Source organism: Symsagittifera roscoffensis, chromosome 1, assembly GCF_963678635.1.
Source record: "Symsagittifera roscoffensis chromosome 1, txSymRosc1.1, whole genome shotgun sequence".
NCBI classification, from domain to species: domain Eukaryota; kingdom Metazoa; phylum Xenacoelomorpha; order Acoela; family Convolutidae; genus Symsagittifera; species Symsagittifera roscoffensis.
The window spans coordinates 90,155,333-90,176,140 of record NC_087062.1 but is presented as its reverse complement, the minus strand read 5'-3'; the positions used below and the strand labels follow the sequence as shown (position 1 = coordinate 90,176,140).

The 20,808-nt window shown below is 35.8% G+C and overlaps 1 protein-coding gene and 18 non-coding genes across 19 annotated transcripts in view; all 19 read left to right on the top strand.

Moving 5' to 3' along the window:
- Positions 1–20,808, top strand: part of LOC134840571 (galactose-1-phosphate uridylyltransferase-like) — a 183,820-nt gene that overhangs the window by 75,293 nt on the left and 87,719 nt on the right. The window lies entirely within an intron of this gene.
- Trnad-guc (transfer RNA aspartic acid (anticodon GUC)) lies at positions 4,018–4,089 on the top strand. The gene has a single exon. It is a non-coding gene; the product is annotated as a tRNA-Asp (tRNA).
- Trnav-gac (transfer RNA valine (anticodon GAC)) lies at positions 4,417–4,488 on the top strand. The gene has a single exon. It is a non-coding gene; the product is annotated as a tRNA-Val (tRNA).
- On the top strand, positions 4,820–4,891 carry Trnad-guc (transfer RNA aspartic acid (anticodon GUC)). Its single transcript has one exon. It is a non-coding gene; the product is annotated as a tRNA-Asp (tRNA).
- On the top strand, positions 5,217–5,288 carry Trnad-guc (transfer RNA aspartic acid (anticodon GUC)). Its single transcript has one exon. It is a non-coding gene; the product is annotated as a tRNA-Asp (tRNA).
- Positions 5,615–5,686, top strand: Trnav-gac (transfer RNA valine (anticodon GAC)). The gene has a single exon. It is a non-coding gene; the product is annotated as a tRNA-Val (tRNA).
- Trnad-guc (transfer RNA aspartic acid (anticodon GUC)) lies at positions 6,018–6,089 on the top strand. The gene has a single exon. It is a non-coding gene; the product is annotated as a tRNA-Asp (tRNA).
- Trnav-gac (transfer RNA valine (anticodon GAC)) lies at positions 6,415–6,486 on the top strand. Its single transcript has one exon. It is a non-coding gene; the product is annotated as a tRNA-Val (tRNA).
- On the top strand, positions 6,818–6,889 carry Trnad-guc (transfer RNA aspartic acid (anticodon GUC)). Its single transcript has one exon. It is a non-coding gene; the product is annotated as a tRNA-Asp (tRNA).
- Positions 7,217–7,288, top strand: Trnad-guc (transfer RNA aspartic acid (anticodon GUC)). Its single transcript has one exon. It is a non-coding gene; the product is annotated as a tRNA-Asp (tRNA).
- On the top strand, positions 8,017–8,088 carry Trnad-guc (transfer RNA aspartic acid (anticodon GUC)). Its single transcript has one exon. It is a non-coding gene; the product is annotated as a tRNA-Asp (tRNA).
- Trnav-gac (transfer RNA valine (anticodon GAC)) lies at positions 8,410–8,481 on the top strand. Its single transcript has one exon. It is a non-coding gene; the product is annotated as a tRNA-Val (tRNA).
- Trnad-guc (transfer RNA aspartic acid (anticodon GUC)) lies at positions 8,812–8,883 on the top strand. Its single transcript has one exon. It is a non-coding gene; the product is annotated as a tRNA-Asp (tRNA).
- On the top strand, positions 10,010–10,081 carry Trnav-gac (transfer RNA valine (anticodon GAC)). Its single transcript has one exon. It is a non-coding gene; the product is annotated as a tRNA-Val (tRNA).
- Positions 10,407–10,478, top strand: Trnad-guc (transfer RNA aspartic acid (anticodon GUC)). The gene has a single exon. It is a non-coding gene; the product is annotated as a tRNA-Asp (tRNA).
- On the top strand, positions 11,602–11,673 carry Trnav-gac (transfer RNA valine (anticodon GAC)). The gene has a single exon. It is a non-coding gene; the product is annotated as a tRNA-Val (tRNA).
- On the top strand, positions 14,357–14,428 carry Trnad-guc (transfer RNA aspartic acid (anticodon GUC)). Its single transcript has one exon. It is a non-coding gene; the product is annotated as a tRNA-Asp (tRNA).
- On the top strand, positions 17,504–17,575 carry Trnad-guc (transfer RNA aspartic acid (anticodon GUC)). The gene has a single exon. It is a non-coding gene; the product is annotated as a tRNA-Asp (tRNA).
- Trnad-guc (transfer RNA aspartic acid (anticodon GUC)) lies at positions 18,297–18,368 on the top strand. The gene has a single exon. It is a non-coding gene; the product is annotated as a tRNA-Asp (tRNA).

The window sequence follows — 20,808 nt, the reverse complement described above, 5'->3', positions numbered from 1 at the left end:
TCTATTGTGTCGTTCTGTAACTTGAGAATTTCAAATGACATGAACTTGGAAGATATGCGAGGAAGTGTATCTTCAGTAGTATTGTGGTGAGTATCGCAGCCTGTCACGTTGGAGACCGGGGTTCGATTCCCCGCCGAAGAGGATTTTATTTCCTAAAAAAATTTTAGTTCGTATCGAGAAAACGTTTTTTTTTTTGTTTTTGAAATGGAACTACATGAAAGTTGCTTTTTTTTAGTCGGTTCGAAGCTTGATTTTTTTTCAAGTATTCTACAAGTATAATTTTTTGCTGAGCTTTTTTTTGCTGAAACTATGTTGGGATGCAAAAAACAGTTTTTCTTTACAAAAAATGTTGGGATATCATGTTGCTGTATACAGCAGGGTTCCTTAACGCTGATCGAGTTCTATTGTGTCGTTCTATAATTTGAGAGTTTCAATTGACATGAACTTGGAAGATATGCGAGGAAGTGTATCTTCGGTAGTAGAGTGGTGAGTATCCCAGCCTGGAACGTTGGAGACCACTGTTCGATTCCCCGCCGCAGAGGTTTTTATTTCCTGAATAAATTTTAGTTAGTATCGAAAAAACATTTTTTTTTAATGGAACTACATGAAAATTTCTTTTTTTTGAGTCGGTTCAAAGCTTGATTTTTTTCAAGTATTCTACAATTAAAATTTTTTGCTGAGCATTTTTTGCTGAAACGATATTGGGATGCGAAAAAGCAGTTTTTTTTACAAATAATGTTGGGATTTCATGTTGCTGTATACAGCAGGGTTCCTAAACGCTGATCGAGTTCTATTGTGTCGTTCTGTAACTTGAGAATTTCAAATGACATGAACTTGGAAAATATGCGAGGAAGTGTATCTTCAGTAGTATAGTGGTGAGTATCGCAGGCTGTCACGTTGGAGACCGGGGTTCGATTCCCCGCCGAAGAGGTTTTATTTCCTGAATAATTTTTAGTTCGTATCGAAAAAACGTTTTTTTTTGTTTTTGAAATGGAACTACATAAAAATTGCTTTTTTTAGTCGTTTCGAAGCTTGATTTTTTTCAAGTATTCTACAAGTATAATTTTTTGCTGAGCCTTTTTTTGCTGAAACTATGTTGGGATGCAAAAAAGCAGTTTTTTTTACAAATAATGTTGGGATTTCATGTTGCTGTATACAGCAGGGTTCCTAAACGCTGATCGAGTTCTATTGTGTCGTTCTGTAACTTGAGAATTTCAAATGACATGAACTTGGAAAATATGCGAGGAAGTGTATCTTCAGTAGTATAGTGGTGAGTATCGCAGGCTGTCACGTTGGAGACCGGGGTTCGATTCCCCGCCGAAGAGGTTTTTATTTCCTGAATAATTTTTAGTTCGTATCGAAAAAACGTTTTTTTTTGTTTTTGAAATGGAACTACATAAAAATTGCTTTTTTTAGTCGTTTCGAAGCTTGATTTTTTTCAAGTATTCTACAATTAAAATTTTTTGCTGAGCATTTTTTGCTGAAACGATATTGGGATGCGAAAAAGCAGTTTTTTTTACAAACAATGTTGGGATTTCATGTTGCTGTATACAGCAGGGTTCCTAAACGCTGATCGAGTTCTATTGTGTCGTTCTGTAACTTGAGAATTTCAAATGACATGAACTTGGAAAATATGCGAGGAAGTGTATCTTCAGTAGTATAGTGGTGAGTATCGCAGGCTGTCACGTTGGAGACCGGGGTTCGATTCCCCGCCGAAGAGGTTTTTATTTCCTGAATAATTTTTAGTTCGTATCGAAAAAACGTTTTTTTTTGTTTTTGAAATGGAACTACATAAAAATTGCTTTTTTTAGTCGTTTCGAAGCTTGATTTTTTTCAAGTATTCTACAAGTATAATTTTTTGCTGAGCCTTTTTTTGCTGAAACTATGTTGGGATGCAAAAAAGCAGTTTTTTTTACAAATAATGTTGGGATTTCATGTTGCTGTATACAGCAGGGTTCCTAAACGCTGATCGAGTTCTATTGTGTCGTTCTGTAACTTGAGAATTTCAAATGACATGAACTTGGAAGATATGCGAGGAAGTGTATCTTCAGTAGTATTGTGGTGAGTATCGCAGCCTGTCACGTTGGAGACCGGGGTTCGATTCCCCGCCGAAGAGGTTTTTATTTCCTGAAAAAATTTTAGTTCGTATCGAGAAAACGTTTTTTTTTTGTTTTTGAAATGGAACTACATGAAAGTTGCTTTTTTTTAGTCGGTTCGAAGCTTGATTTTTTTCAAGTATTCTACAAGTATAATTTTTTGCTGAGCCATTTTTTGCTGAAACTATGTTGGGATGCAAAAAACAGTTTTTCTTTACAAAAAATGTTGGGATATCATGTTGCTGTATACAGCAGGGTTCCTTAACGCTGATCGAGTTCTATTGTGTCGTTCTATAATTTGAGAGTTTCAATTGACATGAACTTGGAAGATATGCGAGGAAGTGTATCTTCGGTAGTAGAGTGGTGAGTATCCCAGCCTGGCACATTGGAGACCACTGTTCGATTCCCCGCCGAAGAGGTTTTTATTTCCTGAATAAATTTTAGTTAGTATCGAAAAAACATTTTTTTTTAATGGAACTACATGAAAATTTCTTTTTTTTGAGTCGGTTCAAAGCTTGATTTTTTTCAAGTATTCTACAATTAAAATTTTTTGCTGAGCATTTTTTGCTGAAACTATATTGGGATGCGAAAAAGCAGTTTTTTTTTCCAAATAATGTTGGGATTTCATCTTGCTGTATACAGCAGGGTTCCTAAACGCTGATCGAGTTCTATTGTGTCGTTCTGTAACTTGAGAATTTCAAATGACATGAACTTGGAAGATATGCGAGGAAGTGTATCTTCAGTAGTATAGTGGTGAGTATCGCAGGCTGTCACGTTGGAGACCGGGGTTCGATTCCCCGCCGAAGAGGTTTTTATTTCCTGAATAATTTTTAGTTCATATCGAAAAAACGTTTTTTTTTTGTTTTTGAAATGGAACTTCATGAAAGTTGCTTGTTTTAGTCGGTTCGAAGCTTGATTTTTTTCAAGTATTCTAGAAGTATAATTTTTTGCTGATCCTTTTTTTGCTGAAACTATGTTGGGATGCAAAAAACAGTTTTTCTTTACAAAAAATGTTGGGATATCATGTTGCTGTATACAGCAGGGTTCCTTAACGCTGATCGAGTTCTATTGTGTCGTTCTATAATTTGAGAGTTTCAAATGACATGAACTTGGAAGATATGCGAGAAAGTGTATCTTCGGTAGTAGAGTGGTGAGTATCCCAGCCTGTCACGTTGGAGACCACTGTTCGATTCCCCGACGAAGAGGTTTTTATTTCCTGAATAAATTTTAGTTAGTATCGAAAAAACATTTTTTTTAATGGAACTACATGAAAACTTCTTTTTTGAGTCGGTTCAAAGCTTGATTTTTTTCAAGTATTCTACAATTAAAATTTTTTGCTGAGCATTTTTTTGCTGAAACTATATTAGGATGCGAAAAAGCAGTTTTTTTTTAGAAATAATGTTGGGATTTCATGTTGCTGTATACAGCAGGGTTCCTAAACGCTGATCGAGTTCTATTGTGTCGTTCTGTAACTTGAGAATTTCAAATGACATGAACTTGGAAGATATGCGAGGAAGTGTATCTTCAGTAGTATAGTGGTGAGTATCCCAGCCTGACACGTTTGAGATCGGGATTCGATTCCCCGCCGAAGAGGTTTTTATTTCCTGAAAAAATTTTAGTTCGTATCGAGAAAACGTTTTTTTTTTGTTTTTGAAATGGAACTACATGAAAATTGCTTTTTTTTTAGTCGGTTCGAAGCTTGATTTTTTTCAAGTATTCTACAATTATAATTTTTTTGCTGAGCCTTTTTTTGCTGAAACTATGTTGGGATGCGTAAAACAGTTTTTCTTTACAAAAAATGTTGGGATTTCATGTTGCTGTATACAGCAGGGTTCCTTAACGCTGATCGAGTTCTATTGTGTCGTTCTTTAATTTGAGAATTTCAAATGGCTTGAATTTGGAAGATATGCGAGGAAGTGTATCTTCGGTAGTATAGTGGTGAGTATCCCAGCCTGTCACGTTGGAGACCGGGGTTCGATTCCCCGCCGAAGAGGTTTTTATTTCCTGAATAATTTTTAGTTCGTATCGAAAAAACGTTTTTTTTTTGTTTTTGAACTGGAACTACATGAAGTTTGCCTTTTTTCAGTCCATTCAAAGCCTTAAATTTAGTTTCAGGTAATTTACAATCATGACTTTCTTCTCCGAGTTTTTTTGCTGGGACTATGTTGGGATGAGAAAAAGCTGCTTTTTTCAAAAAATGATCGGATTCCATGTTGCTGTATACAGCAGGATTCCTGAACGCTGATCGAGTTGTTTTGTGTCATTCTGTAACTTGACAACTTCAAATGACATGAATTTGGAAGATATGCGAGGAAGTGTATCTTCGGTAGTATAGTGGTGAGTATCCCAGCCTGACACGTTTGAGACCGGGGTTCGATTCCCCGCCGAAGAGGTTTTTATTTCCTGAAAAAATTTTAGTTCGTATCGAGAAAACGTTTTTTTTTGTTTTTGAAATGGAACTACATGAAAATTGCTTTTTATTTTTTAGTCGGTTCGAAGCTTGATTTTTTTCAAGTATTCTACAATTATAATTTTTTTTGCTGAGCCTTTTTTTGCTGAAACTATGTTGGGATGCGAAAAACAGTTTTTCTTTACAAAAAATGTTGGGATTTCATGTTGCTGTATACAGCAGGGTTCCTTAACGCTGATCGAGTTCTATTGTGTCGTTCTTTAATTTGAGAATTTCAAATGACTTGAATTTGGAAGATATGCGAGGAAGTTTATCTTCGGTAGTATAGTGGTGAGTATCCCAGCCTGTCACGTTGGAGACCGGGGTTCGATTCCCCGTCGAAGAGGTTTTTAATTCCTGAATAATTTTTAGTTCGTATCGAAAAAACGTTTTTTTTGTTTTTGAACTGGAACTACATGAAGTTTGCCTTTTTTCAGTCCATTCAAAGCCTTAAATTTAGTTTCAGGTAATTTACAATCATGACTTTCTTCTCCGAGTTTTTTTGCTGGGACTATGTTGGGATGAGAAAAAGCTGCTTTTTTCAAAAAATGATCGGATTTCATGTTGCTGTATACAGCAGGATTCCTGAACGCTGATCGAGTTGTTTTGTGTCATTCTGTAACTTGACAACTTCAAATGACATGAATTTGGAAGATATGCGAGGAAGTTTATCTTCGGTAGTATAGTGGTGAGTATCCCAGCCTGTCACGTTGGAGACCGGGGTTCGATTCCCCGTCGAAGAGGTTTTTAATTCCTGAATAATTTTTAGTTCGTATCGAAAAAACGTTTTTTTTTGTTTTTGAACTGGAACTACATGAAGTTTGCCTTTTTTCAGTCCATTCAAAGCCTTAAATTTAGTTTCAGGTAATTTACAATCATGACTTTCTTCTCCGAGTTTTTTTGCTGGGACTATGTTGGGATGAGAAAAAGCTGCTTTTTTCAAAAAATGATCGGATTTCATGTTGCTGTATACAGCAGGATTCCTGAACGCTGATCGAGTTGTTTTGTGTCATTCTGTAACTTGACAACTTCAAATGACATGAATTTGGAAGATATGCGAGGAAGTGTATCTTCGGTAGTATAGTGGTGAGTATCCCAGCCTGACACGTTTGAGACCGGGGTTCGATTCCCCGCCGAAGAGGTTTTTATTTCCTGAAAAAATTTTAGTTCGTATCGAGAAAACGTTTTTTTTTGTTTTTGAAATGGAACTACATGAAAATTGCTTTTTATTTTTTAGTCGGTTCGAAGCTTGATTTTTTTCAAGTATTCTACAATTATAATTTTTTTTGCTGAGCCTTTTTTTGCTGAAACTATGTTGGGATGCGAAAAACAGTTTTTCTTTACAAAAAATGTTGGGATTTCATGTTGCTGTATACAGCAGGGTTCCTTAACGCTGATCGAGTTCTATTGTGTCGTTCTTTAATTTGAGAATTTCAAATGACTTGAATTTGGAAGATATGCGAGGAAGTTTATCTTCGGTAGTATAGTGGTGAGTATCCCAGCCTGTCACGTTGGAGACCGGGGTTCGATTCCCCGTCGAAGAGGTTTTTAATTCCTGAATAATTTTTAGTTCGTATCGAAAAAACGTTTTTTTTGTTTTTGAACTGGAACTACATGAAGTTTGCCTTTTTTCAGTCCATTCAAAGCCTTAAATTTAGTTTCAGGTAATTTACAATCATGACTTTCTTCTCCGAGTTTTTTTGCTGGGACTATGTTGGGATGAGAAAAAGCTGCTTTTTTCAAAAAATGATCGGATTTCATGTTGCTGTATACAGCAGGATTCCTGAACGCTGATCGAGTTGTTTTGTGTCATTCTGTAACTTGACAACTTCAAATGACATGAATTTGGAAGATATGCGAGGAAGTGTATCTTCGGTAGTATAGTGGTGAGTATCCCAGCTTGACACGTTTGAGACCGGGGTTCGATTCCCCGCCGAAGAGGTTTTTATTTCCTGAAAAAATTTTAGTTCGTATCGAGAAAACGTTTTTTTTTGTTTTTGAAATGGAACTACATGAAAATTGCTTTTTATTTTTTAGTCGGTTCGAAGCTTGATTTTTTTCAAGTATTCTACAATTATAATTTTTTTTGCTGAGCCTTTTTTTGCTGAAACTATGTTGGGATGCGAAAAACAGTTTTTCTTTACAAAAAATGTTGGGATTTCATGTTGCTGTATACAGCAGGGTTCCTTAACGCTGATCGAGTTCTATTGTGTCGTTCTTTAATTTGAGAATTTCAAATGACTTGAATTTGGAAGATATGCGAGGAAGTTTATCTTCGGTAGTATAGTGGTGAGTATCCCAGCCTGTCACGTTGGAGACCGGGGTTCGATTCCCCGTCGAAGAGGTTTTTAATTCCTGAATAATTTTTAGTTCGTATCGAAAAAACGTTTTTTTTTTGTTTTTGAACTGGAACTACATGAAGTTTGCCTTTTTTCAGTCCATTCAAAGCCTTAAATTTAGTTTCAGGTAATTTACAATCATGACTTTCTTCTCCGAGTTTTTTTGCTGGGACTATGTTGGGATGAGAAAAAGCTGCTTTTTTCAAAAAATGATCGGATTTCATGTTGCTGTATACAGCAGGATTCCTGAACGCTGATCGAGTTGTTTTGTGTCATTCTGTAACTTGACAACTTCAAATGACATGAATTTGGAAGATATGCGAGGAAGTTTATCTTCGGTAGTATAGTGGTGAGTATCCCAGCCTGTCACGTTGGAGACCGGGGTTCGATTCCCCGTCGAAGAGGTTTTTAATTCCTGAATAATTTTTAGTTCGTATCGAAAAAACGTTTTTTTTTTGTTTTTGAACTGGAACTACATGAAGTTTGCCTTTTTTCAGTCCATTCAAAGCCTTAAATTTAGTTTCAGGTAATTTACAATCATGACTTTCTTCTCCGAGTTTTTTTGCTGGGACTATGTTGGGATGAGAAAAAGCTGCTTTTTTCAAAAAATGATCGGATTTCATGTTGCTGTATACAGCAGGATTCCTGAACGCTGATCGAGTTGTTTTGTGTCATTCTGTAACTTGACAACTTCAAATGACATGAATTTGGAAGATATGCGAGGAAGTGTATCTTCGGTAGTATAGTGGTGAGTATCCCAGCCTGACACGTTTGAGATCGGGATTCGATTCCCCGCCGAAGAGGTTTTTATTTCCTGAAAAAATTTTAGTTCGTATCGAGAAAACGTTTTTTTTGTTTTTGAAATGGAACTACATGAAAATTGCTTTTTATTTTTTAGTCGGTTCGAAGCTTGATTTTTTTCAAGTATTCTACAATTATAATTTTTTTGCTGAGCCTTTTTTTGCTGAAACTATGTTGGGATGCGAAAAACAGTTTTTCTTTACAAAAAAAGTTGGGATTTCATGTTGCTGTATACAGCAGGGTTCCTTAACGCTGATCGAGTTCTATTGTGTCGTTCTTTAATTTGAGAATTTCAAATGACTTGAATTTGTAAGATATGCGAGGAAGTGTATCTTCGGTAGTATAGTGGTGAGTATCCCAGCCTGTCACGTTGGAGACCGGGGTTCGATTCCCCGCCGAAGAGGTTTTTATTTCCTGAATAATTTTTAGTTCGTATCGAAAAAACGTTTTTTTTTGTTTTTGAACTGGAACTACATGAAGTTTGCCTTTTTTCAGTCCATTCAAAGCCTTAAATTTAGTTTCAGGTAATCATGACTTTCTTCTCCGAGTTTTTTTGCTGGGACTATGTTGGGATGAGAAAAAGCTGCTTTTTTCAAAAAAAATAATCGGATTTCATGTTGCTGTATACAGCAGGATTCCTGAACGCTGATCGAGTTGTTTTGTGTCATTCTGTAACTTGACAACTTCAAATGACATGAATTTGGAAGATATGCGAGGAAGTGTATCTTCGGTAGTATAGTGGTGAGTATCCCAGCCTGACACGTTTGAGACCGGGGTTCGATTCCCCGCCGAAGAGGTTTTTATTTCCTGAAAAAATTTTAGTTCGTATCGAGAAAACGTTTTTTTTTGTTTTTGAAATGGAACTACATGAAAATTGCTTTTTATTTTTTAGTCGGTTCGAAGCTTGATTTTTTTCAAGTATTCTACAATTATAATTTTTTTGCTGAGCCTTTTTTTGCTGAAACTATGTTGGGATGCGAAAAACAGTTTTTCTTTACAAAAAATGTTGGGATTTCATGTTGCTGTATACAGCAGGGTTCCTTAACGCTGATCGAGTTCTATTGTGTCGTTCTTTAATTTGAGAATTTCAAATGACTTGAATTTGGAAGATATGCGAGGAAGTGTATCTTCGGTAGTATAGTGGTGAGTATCCCAGCCTGTCACGTTGGAGACCGGGGTTCGATTCCCCGCCGAAGAGGTTTTTAATTCCTGAATAATTTTTAGTTCGTATCGAAAAAACGTTTTTTTTGTTTTTGAACTGGAACTACATGAAGTTTGCCTTTTTTCAGTCCATTCAAAGCCTTAAATTTAGTTTCAGGTAATTTACAATCATGACTTTCTTCTCCGAGTTTTTTTGCTGGGACTATGTTGGGATGAGAAAAAGCTGCTTTTTTCAAAAAATGATCGGATTTCATGTTGCTGTATACAGCAGGATTCCTGAACGCTGATCGAGTTGTTTTGTGTCATTCTGTAACTTGACAACTTCAAATGACATGAATTTGGAAGATATGCGAGGAAGTGTATCTTCGGTAGTATAGTAGTGAGTATCCCAGCCTGACACGTTTGAGACCGGGGTTCGATTCCCCGCCGAAGAGGTTTTTATTTCCTGAAAAAATTTTAGTTCGTATCGAGAAAACGTTTTTTTTTTGTTTTTGAAATGGAACTACATGAAAATTGCTTTTTATTTTTTAGTCGGTTCGAAGCTTGATTTTTTTCAAGTATTCTACAATTATAATTTTTTTGCTGAGCCTTTTTTTGCTGAAACTATGTTGGGATGCGAAAAACAGTTTTTCTTTACAAAAAAGTTGGGATTTCATGTTGCTGTATACAGCAGGGTTCCTTAACGCTGATCGAGTTCTATTGTGTCGTTCTTTAATTTGAGAATTTCAAATGAATTGAATTTGGAAGATATGCGAGGAAGTGTATCTTCGGTAGTATAGTGGTGAGTATCCCAGCCTGTCACGTTGGAGACCGGGAATCGATTCCCCGCCGAAGAGGTTTTTAATTCCTGAATAATTTTTAGTTCGTATTGAAAAAACGTTTTTATTTTGTTTTTGAACTGGAACTACATGAAGTTTGCCTTTTTTCAGTCCATTCAAAGCCTTAAATTTAGTTTCAGGTAATTTACAATCATGACTTTCTTCTCCGAGTTTTTTTGCTGGGACTATGTTGGGATGAGAAAAAGCTGCTTTTTTCAAAAAATGATCGGATTTCATGTTGCTGTATACAGCAGGATTCCTGAACGCTGATCGAGTTGTTTTGTGCCATTCTGTAACTTGACAACTTCAAATGACATGAATTTGGAAGATATGCTAGGAAGTGTATCTTCGGTAGTATAGTGGTGAGTATCCCAGCCTGACACGTTTGAAACCGGGGTTCGATTCCCCGCCGAAGAGGTTTTTATTTCCTGAAAAAATTTTAGTTCGTATCGAGAAAACGTTTTTTGTTTTTGAAATGGAACTACATGAAAATTGCTTTTTTTTTTAGTCGGTTCGAAGCTTGATTTTTTTCAAGTATTCTACAATTATAATTTTTTTGCTGAGCCTTTTTTTGCTGAAACTATGTTGGGATGCGAAAAACAGTTTTTCTTTACAAAAAATGTTGGGATTTCATGTTGCTGTATACAGCAGGGTTCCTTAACGCTGATCGAGTTCTATTGTGTCGTTCTTTAATTTGAGAATTTCAAATGACTTGAATTTGGAAGATATGCGAGGAAGTGTATCTTCGGTAGTATAGTGGTGAGTATCCCAGCCTGTCACGTTGGAGACCGGGGTTCGATTCCCCGCCGAAGAGGTTTTTATTTCCTGAATAATTTTTAGTTCGTATCGAAAAAACGTTTTTTTTTTGTTTTTGAACTGGAACTACATGAAGTTTGCCTTTTTTCAGTCCATTCAAAGCCTTAAATTTAGTTTCAGGTAATTTACAACCATGACTTTCTTCTCCGAGTTTTTTTGCTGGGACTATGTTGGGATGAGAAAAAGCTGCTTTTTTCAAAAAATGATCGGATTTCATGTTGCTGTATACAGCAGGATTCCTGAACGCTGATCGAGTTGTTTTGTGCCATTCTGTAACTTGACAACTTCAAATGACATGAATTTGGAAGATATGCTAGGAAGTGTATCTTCGGTAGTATAGTGGTGAGTATCCCAGCCTGACACGTTTGAAACCGGGGTTCGATTCCTCGCCGAAGAGGTTTTTATTTCCTGAAAAAATTTTAGTTCGTATCGAGAAAACGTTTTTTTGTTTTTGAAATGGAACTACATGAAAATTGCTTTTTTTTTTAGTCGGTTCGAAGCTTGATTTTTTTCAAGTATTCTACAATTATAATTTTTTTGCTGAGCCTTTTTTTGCTGAAACTATGTTGGGATGCGAAAAACAGTTTTTCTTTACAAAAAATGTTGGGATTTCATGTTGCTGTATACAGCAGGGTTCCTTAACGCTGATCGAGTTCTATTGTGTCGTTCTTTAATTTGAGAATTTCAAATGACTTGAATTTGGAAGATATGCGAGGAAGTGTAAATTCGGTAGTATAGTGGTGAGTATCCCAGCCTGTCACGTTGGAGACCGGGGTTCGATTCCCCGCCGAAGAGGTTTTTATTTCCTGAATAATTTTTAGTTCGTATCGAAAAAACGTTTTTTTTTTGTTTTTGAACTGGAACTACATGAAGTTTGCCTTTTTTCAGTCCATTCAAAGCCTTAAATTTAGTTTCAGGTAATTTACAACCATGACTTTCTTCTCCGAGTTTTTTTGCTGGGACTATGTTGGGATGAGAAAAAGCTGCTTTTTTCAAAAATGATCGGATTTCATGTTGCTGTATACAGCAGGATTCCTGTACGCTGATCGAGTTGTTTTGTGCCATTCTGTAACTTGACAACTTCAAATGACATGAATTTGGAAGATATGCTAGGAAGTGTATCTTCGGTAGTATAGTGGTGAGTATCCCAGCCTGACACGTTTGAAACCGGGGTTCGATTCCCCGCCGAAGAGGTTTCTATTTCCTGAAAAAATTTTAGTTCGTATCGAGAAAACGTTTTTTTGTTTTTGAAATGGAACTACATGAAAATTGCTTTTTTTTTTAGTCGGTTCGAAGCTTGATTTTTTTCAAGTATTCTACAATTATAATTTTTTTGCTGAGCCTTTTTTTGCTGAAACTATGTTGGGATGCGAAAAACAGTTTTTCTTTACAAAAAATGTTGGGATTTCATGTTGCTGTATACAGCAGGGTTCCTTAACGCTGATCGAGTTCTATTGTGTCGTTCTTTAATTTGAGAATTTCAAATGACATGAATTTGGAAGATATGCGAGGAAGTGTATCCTCGGTAGTATAGTGGTGAGTATCCCAGCCTGACACGTTTGAGACCGGAGTTCGTTTCCCGCCGAAACGTTTTTTATTTCCTGAATAATTTTTGGTTCGTATCGATAAAACTTTTTTTTTTTGAAATGGAACTACATGAAAATTGCTTTTTTTTTAGTCGGTTCAAAGCTTGATTTTTTTCAAGTATTCTACAAGTATAATTTTTTGCTGAGCATTTTTTTGCTGGAACTATGTTGGGATGCGAAAAATCAGTTTTTTTTAATGTTGGGATTTTATGTTCCTGTATACAGCAGGGTTCCTAAACGCTGATTGAGTTCTTTTGTGTCGTTCTATAATTTGAGAATTTCAAATGACATGAACTTGGAAGATATGCGAGGAAGTGTATCTTCGGTAGTAGAGTGGTGAGTATCCCAGCCTGTCACGTTGGAGACCACTGTTCGATTCCCCGCCGAAGAGGTTTTTATTTCCTGAATAAATTTTAGTTAGTATCGAAAAAAAACATTTTTTTTAATGGAACTACATGAAAATTTCTTTTTTTTGAGTCGGTTCAAAGCTTGATTTTTTTCAAGTATTCTACAATTATAATTTTTTGCTGAGCTTTTTTTTGCTGAAACTGTGTTGGGATGCGAAAAACAGTTTTTCTTTACAAAAAATGTTGGGATTTCATGTTGCTGTATACAGCAGGGTTCCTTAACGCTGATCGAGTTCTATTGTGTCGTTCTTTAATTTGAGAATTTCAAATGACTTGAATTTGGAAGATATGCGAGGAAGTGTATCTTCGGTAGTATAGTGGTGAGTATCCCAGACTGTCACGTTGGAGACCGGGGTTCGATTCCCCGCCGAAGAGGTTTTTATTTCCTGAATAATTTTTAGTTCGTATCGAAAAAACGTTTTTTTTTGTTTTTGAAATGGAACTACATGAAAATTGCTTTTTTTTAGTCGGTTCGAAGCTTGATTTTTTTCAAGTATTATACAAGTATAATTTTTTGCTGAGCCTTTTTTTGCTGAAACTATGTTGGGATGCGAAAAACAGTTTTTCTTTACAAAAAATGTTGGGATTTCATGTTGCTGTATACAGCAGGGTTCCTAAACGCTGATCGAGTTCTATTGTGTCGTTCTGTAACTTGAGAATTTCAAATGATATGAACTTGGAAGATATGCGAGGAAGTGAATCTTCAGTAGTATAGTGGTGAGTATCGCAGCCTGTCACGTTGGAGACCGGAGTTCGATTCACCGCCGAAGAGGTTTTTATTTCCTGAAAAAATTTTAGTTCGTATCGAGAAAACGTTTTTTTTTGTTTTTGAAATGGAACTACATGAAAGTTGCTTTTTTTAGTCGGTTCGAAGCTTGATTTTTTTCAAGTATTCTACAAGTATAATTTTTTGCTGGGCCTTTTTTTGCTGAAACTTTGTTGGGATGCGAAAAACAGTTTTTCTTTACAAAAAATGTTGGGATATCATGTTGCTGTATACAGCAGGGTTCCTTAACGCTGATCGAGTTCTATTGTGTCGTTCTATAATTTGAGAATTTCAAATGACATGAACTTAGAAGATATGCGAGGAAGTGTATCTTCGGTAGTAGAGTGGTGAGTATCCCAGCCTGTCTCGTTGGAGACCACTGTTCGATTCCCCGCCGAAGAGGTTTTTATTTCCTGAATAAATTTTAGTTAGTATCGAAAAAACATTTTTTTTTAATGGAACTACATGAAAATTTCTTTCTTTTGAGTCGGTTCAAAGCTTGATTTTTTTCAAGTATTCTACAAGTAAAATTTTTTGCTGAGCATTTTTTGCTGAAACTATATTGGGATGCGAAAAAGCAGTTTTTTTTTACAAATAATGTTGGGATTTCATGTTGCTGTATACAGCAGGGTTCCTAAACGCTGATCGAGTTCTATTGTGTCGTTCTGTAACTTGAGATTTTCAAATGACATGAACTTGGAAAATATGCGAGTAAGTGTATCTTCGGTAGTAGAGTGGTGAGTATCCCAGCCTGTCTCGTTGGAGACGACTGTTCGATTCCCCGCCGAAGAGGTTTTTGTTTCCTGAAAAAATTTTAGTTCGTATCGAGAAAACGTTTTTTTTTGTTTTTGAAATGGAACTACATGAAAATTGCTTTTTTTAAGTCGGTTCGAAGCTTGATTTTTTTCAAGTATTCTACAATTATAATTTTTTGCTGAGCCTTTTTTTGCTGAAACTATGTTGGGATGCGAAAAACTGTTTTTCTTTACAAAAAATGTTGGGATTTCATGTTGCTGTATACAGCAGGGTTCCTTAACGCTGATCGAGTTCTATTGTGTCGTTCTTTAATTTGAGAATTTCAAATGACTTGAATTTGGAAGATATGCGAGGAAGTGTATCTTCGGTAGTATAGTGGTGAGTATCCCAGCCTGTCACGTTGGAGACCGGGGTTCGATTCCCCGCCGAAGAGGTTTTTATTTCCTGAATAGTTTTTAGTTCGTATCGAAAAAACGTTTTTTTTGTTTTTGAAATGGAACTACATGAAAATTGCTTTTTTTTAGGTTCGAAGCTTGATTTTTTTCAAGTATTCTACAAGTATAATTTTTTGCTGAGCCTTTTTTTGCTGAAACTATGTTGGGATGCGAAAAACAGTTTTTCTTCACAAAAAAATTTGGGGTTTCATGTTGCTGTATACAGCAGGGTTCCTAAACGCTGATCGAGTTCTATTGTGTCGTTCTGTAACTTGAGAATTTCAAATGACATGAACTTGGAAGATATGCGAGGAAGTGTATCTTCAGTAGTATAGTGGTGAGTATCGCAGCCTGTCACGTTGGAGACCGGGGTTCGATTCCCCGCCGAAGAGGTGTTTTTATTTCCTGAAAAAATTTTAGTTCGTATCGAGAAAACGTTTTTTTTTGTTTTTGAAATAGAACTACATGAAAATTGCTTTTTTTTAGTCGGTTCGAAGCTTGATTTTTTTCAAGTATTCTACAATTATAATTTTTTGCTGAGCCTTTTTTTGCTGAAACTATGTTGGGATGCGAAAAACTGTTTTTCTTTACAAAAAATGTTGGGATTTCATGTTGCTGTATACAGCAGGGTTCCTGAACGCTGATCGAGTTGTTTTGTGTCATTCTGTAACTTGACAACTTCAAATGACATGAATTTGGAAGATATGCGAGGAAGTGTATCCTCGGTAGTATAGTGGTGAGTATCCCAGCCTGACACGTTTGAGACCGGAGTTCGATTCCCGCCGAAAAGTTTTTTATTTCCTGAATAATTTTTGGTTCGTATCGATAAAACTTTTTTTTTGAAATGGAACTACATGAAAATTGCTTTTTTCTTAGTCGGTTCAAAGCTTGATTTTTTTCAAGTATTCTACAAGTATAATTTTTTGCTGAGCATTTTTTTGCTGAAACTATGTTGGGATGCGAAAAAGCAGTTTTTTTCCAAAAAATGTTGGGATTTCGTGTTGCTGTATACAGCAGGGTTCCTAAACGCTGATCGAGATCTATTGTGTCGTTCTATAATTTAGGAATTTCAAATGACATGAATTTGGAAGATATGCGAGGAAGTGTATCTTCGGTAGTATAGTGGTGAGTATCCCAGCCTGACACGTTTGAGAACGGGGTTCGATTCCCCGCAGAAAAGGTTTTTATTTCCTGAATAATTATTTTTGGTTCGTATCGATAAAATTTTTTTTTTTTTGAAATGGAAGTACATAAAAATTGCTTTTTTTTAGTCGGTTCAAAGCTTGATTTTTTTCAAGTATTCTACAAGTAAAATTTTTTGCTGAGCATTTTTTTGCTGGAACTATGTTGGGATGCGAAAAATCAGTTTTTTTTAATGTTGGGATTTTATGTTCCTGTATACAGCAGGGTTCCTAAACGCTGATTGAGTTCTATTGTGTCGTTCTATAATTTGAGAATTTCAAATGACATGAACTTGGAAGATATGCGAGGAAGTGTATCTTCGGTAGTAGAGTGGTGAGTATCCCAGCCTGTCACGTTGGAGACGACTGTTCGATTCCCCGCCGAAGAGGTTTTTATTTCCTGAATAAATTTTAGTTAGTATCGAAAAAAAACATTTTTTTTAATGGAACTACATGAAAATTTCTTTTTTTTTGAGTCGGTTCAAAGCTTGATTTTTTTCAAGTATTCTACAATTATAATTTTTTGCTGAGCCTTTTTTTGCTGAAACTATGTTGGGATGTGAAAAACAGTTTTTCTTTACAAAAAATGTTGGGATTTCATGTTGCTGTATACAGCAGGGTTCCTTAACGCTGATCGAGTTCTATTGTGTCGTTCTTTAATTTGAGAATTTCAAATGACTTGAATTTGGAAGATATGCGAGGAAGTGTATCTTTGGTAGTATAGTGGTGAGTATCCCAGACTGTCACGTTGGAGACCGGGGTTCGATTCCCCGGCGAAGAGGTTTTTATTTCCTGAAAAATTTTTAGTTCGTATCGAAAAAACGTTTTTTTTTGTTTTTGAAATGGAACTACATGAAAGTTGCTTTTTTTAGTCGGTTCGAAGCTTGATTTTTTTCAAGTATTCTACAAGTATAATTTTTTGCTGGGCATTTTTTTGCTGAAACTTTGTTGGGATGCGAAAAACAGTTTTTCTTTACAAAAAATGTTGGGATATCATGTTGCTGTATACAGCAGGGTTCCTTAACGCTGATCGAGTTCTATTGTGTCGTTCTATAATTTGAGAATTTCAAATGACATGAACTTAGAAGATATGCGAGGAAGTGTATCTTCGGTAGTAGAGTGGTGAGTATCCCAGCCTGTCTCGTTTGAGACCATTGTTCGATTCCCCGCCGAAGAGGTTTTTATTTCCTGAATAAATTTTAGTTAGTATCGAAAAAACATTTTTTTTTAATGGAACTACATGAAAATTTCTTTTTTTTTGAGTCGGTTCAAAGCTTGATTTTTTTCAAGTATTCTACAAGTAAAATTTTTTGCTGAGCATTTTTTGCTGAAACTATATTGGGATGCGAAAAAGCAGTTTTTTTTACAAATAATGTTGGGATTTCATGTTGCTGTATACAGCAGGGTTCCTAAACGCTGATCGAGTTCTATTGTGTCGTTCTGTAACTTGAGATTTTCAAATGACATGAACTTGGAAGATATGCGAGGAAGTGTATCTTCGGTAGTAGAGTGGTGAGTATCCCAGCCTGTCTCGTTGGAGACAACTGTTCGATTCCCCGCCGAAGAGGTTTTTATTTCCTGAAAAAATTTTAGTTCGTATCGAGAAAACGTTTTTTTTTTGTTTTTGAAATGGAACTACATGAAAATTGCTTTTTTTTAGTCGGTTCGAAGCTTGATTTTTTTCAAGTATTCTACAATTATAATTTTTTGCTGAGCCTTTTTTTGCTGAAACTATGTTGGGATGCGAAAAACTGTTTTTCTTTACAAAAAATGTTGGGATTTCATGTTGCTGTATACAGCAGGGTTCCTTAACGCTGATCGAGTTCTATTGTGTCGTTCTTTAATTTGAGAATTTCAAATGACTTGAATTTGGAAGATATGCGAGGAAGTGTATCTTCGGTAGTATAGTGGTGAGTATCCCAGCCTGTCACGTTGGAGACCGGGGTTCGATTCCCCGCCGAAGAGGCTTTTTCTTCCTGAATAGTTTTTAGTTCGTATCGAAAAAACGTTTTTTTTTGTTTTTGAAATGGAACTACATGAAAATTGCTTTTTTTTAGGTTCGAAGCTTGATTTTTTTCAAGTATTCTACAAGTATAATTTTTTGCTGAGCCTTTTTTTGCTGAAACTATGTTGGGATGCGAAAAACAGTTTTTCTTCACAAAAAAAGTTGGGATTTCATGTTGCTGTATACAGCAGGGTTCCTAAACGCTGATCGAGTTCTATTGTGTCGTTCTGTAACTTGAGAATTTCAAATGACATGAACTTGGAAGATATGCGAGGAAGTGTATCTTCAGTAGTATAGTGGTGAGTATCGCAGCCTGTCACGTTGGAGACCGGGGTTCGATTCCCCGCCGAAGAGGTGTTTTTATTTCCTGAAAAACATTTAGTTCGTATCGAGAAAACGTTTTTTTTTGTTTTTGAAATAGAACTACATGAAAATTGCTTTTTTTTAGTCGGTTCGAAGCTTGATTTTTTTCAAGTATTCTACAATTATAATTTTTTGCTGAGCCTTTTTTTGCTGAAACTATGTTGGGATGCGAAAAACTGTTTTTCTTTACAAAAAATGTTGGGATTTCAGGTTGCTGTATACAGCAGGGTTCCTTAACGCTGATCGAGTTCTATTGTGTCGTTCTTTAATTTGAGAATTTCAAATGACTTGAATTTGGAAGATATGCGAGGAAGTGTATCTTCGGTAGTATAGTGGTGAGTATCCCAGCCTGTCACGCTGGAGACCGGGGTTCGATTCCCCGCCGAAGAGGTTTTTATTTCCTGAATAGTTTTTAGTTCGTATCGAAAAAACGTTTTTTTGTTTTTGAAATGGAACTACATGAAAATTGCTTTTTTTTAGGTTCGAAATTTGATTTTTTTCAAGTATTCTACAAGTATAATTTTTTGCTGAGCTTTTTTTTGCTGAAACTATGTTGGGATGCGAAAAACTGTTTTTCTTCACAAAAAAAGTTGGGATTTCATATTGCTGTATACAGCAGGGTTCCTAAACGCTGATCGAGTTCTATTGTGTCGTTCTGTAACTTGAGAATTTCAAATGACATGAACTTGGAAGATATGCGAGGAAGTGTATCTTCAGTAGTAAAGTGGTGAGTATCGCAGCCTGTCACGTTGGAGACCGGGGTTCGATTCCCCGCCGAAGAGGTGTTTTTATTTCCTGAAAAAATTTTAGTTCGTATCGAGAAAACTTTTTTTTTGTTTTTGAAATGGAACTACATGAAAGTTGCTTTTTTTTAGTCGGTTCGAAGCTTGATTTTTTTCAAGTATTCTCTAAGTATAATTTTTTGCTGAGCCTTTTTTTGCTGAAACTATGTTGGGATGCGAAAAACAGTTTTTCTTTACAAAAAATGTTGGAATATCATGTTGCTGTATACAGCAGGGTTCCTTAACGCTGATCGAGTTCTATTGTGTCGTTCTGTAACTTGAGAATTTCAAATGACATGAACTTGGAAGATATGCGAGGAAGTGTATCTTCAGTAGTATAGTGGTGAGTATCGCAGGCTGTCACGTTGGAGACTGGGGTTCGATTCCCAGCCGAAGAGGTTTTTATTTCCTGAAATAATTTTAGTTCGTATCGAGAAAACGTTTTTTTTTTGTTTTTGAAATGGAACTACATGAAATTTTCTTTTTTTTTAGTCGGTTCGAAGCTTGATTTTTTTCAAATTTTCTACAATTATAATTTTTTGCTGAGCCTTTTTTTGCTGAAACTATGTTGGGATGCGAAAAACTGTTTTTCTTTACAAAAAATGTTGGGATTTCATGTTGCTGTATACAGCAGAGTTCCTTAACGCTGATCGAGTTCTATTGTGTCGTTCTTTAATTTGAGAATTTCAAATGACTTGAATTTGGAAGATATGCGAGTAAGTGTATCTTCGGTAGTATAGTGGTCAGTATCCCAGCCTGTCACGTTGGAGACCGGGGTTCGATTCCCCGACGAAGAGGTTTTTATTTGCTGAATAATTTTTAGTTCGTATCGAAAAAACGTTTTTTTTTGTTTTTGAAATGGAACTACATGAAAATAGCTTTTTTTTAGTCGGTTCGAAGCTTGATTTTTTTCAAGTATTCTCTAAGTATAATTTTTTGCTGAGCCTTTTTTGCTGAAACTATGTTGGGATGCGAAAAACAGTTTTTCTTTACAAAAAATGTTGGAATATCATGTTGCTGTATACAGCAGGGTTCCTTAACGCTGATCGAGTTCTATTGTGTCGTTCTGTAACTTGAGAATTTCAAATGACATGAACTTGGAAGATATGCGAGGAAGTGTATCTTCAGTAGTATAGTGGTGAGTATCGCAGGCTGTCACGTTGGAGACTGGGGTTCGATTCCCCGCCGAAGAGGTTTTTATTTCCTGAAATAATTTTAGTTCGTATCGAGAAAACGTTTTTTTTTGTTTTTGAAATGGAACTACATGAAATTTTCTTTTTTTTAGTCGGTTCGAAGCTTGATTTTTTTCAAATTTTCTACAATTATAATTTTTTGCTGAGCCTTTTTTTGCTGAAACTATGTTGGGATGCGAAAAACTGTTTTTCTTTACAAAAAATGTTGGGATTTCATGTTGCTGTATACAGCAGAGTTCCTTAACGCTGATCGAGTTCTATTGTGTCGTTCTTTAATTTGAGAATTTCAAATGACTTGAATTTGGAAGATATGCGAGTAAGTGTATCTTCGGTAGTATAGTGGTCAGTATCCCAGCCTGTTACGTTGGAGACCGGGGTTCGATTCCCCGACGAAGAGGTTTTTATTTGCTGAATAATTTTTAGTTCGTATCGAAAAAACGTTTTTTTTTGTTTTTGAAATGGAACTACATGAAAATAGCTTTTTTTTAGTCGGTTCGAAGCTTGATTTTTTTCAAGTATTCTACAAGTATAATTTTTTGCTGAGCCTTTTTTTGCTGAAACTATGTTGGGATGCGAAAAACAGTTTTTCTTTACAAAAAATGTTGGGATTTCATGTTGCTGTATACAGCAGGGTTCCTAAACGCTGATCGAGTTCTATTGTGTCGTTCTGTAACTTGAGAATTTCAAATGACATGAACTTGGAAGATATGCGAGGAAGTGTATCTTCAGTAGTATAGTGGTGAGTATCGCAGCCTGTCACGTTGGAGACCGGGGTTCGATTCCCCGCCGAAGAGGTTTTTATTTCCTGAAAAAATTTTAGTTCGTATCGAGAAAACGTTTCTTTTTTTGTTTTTG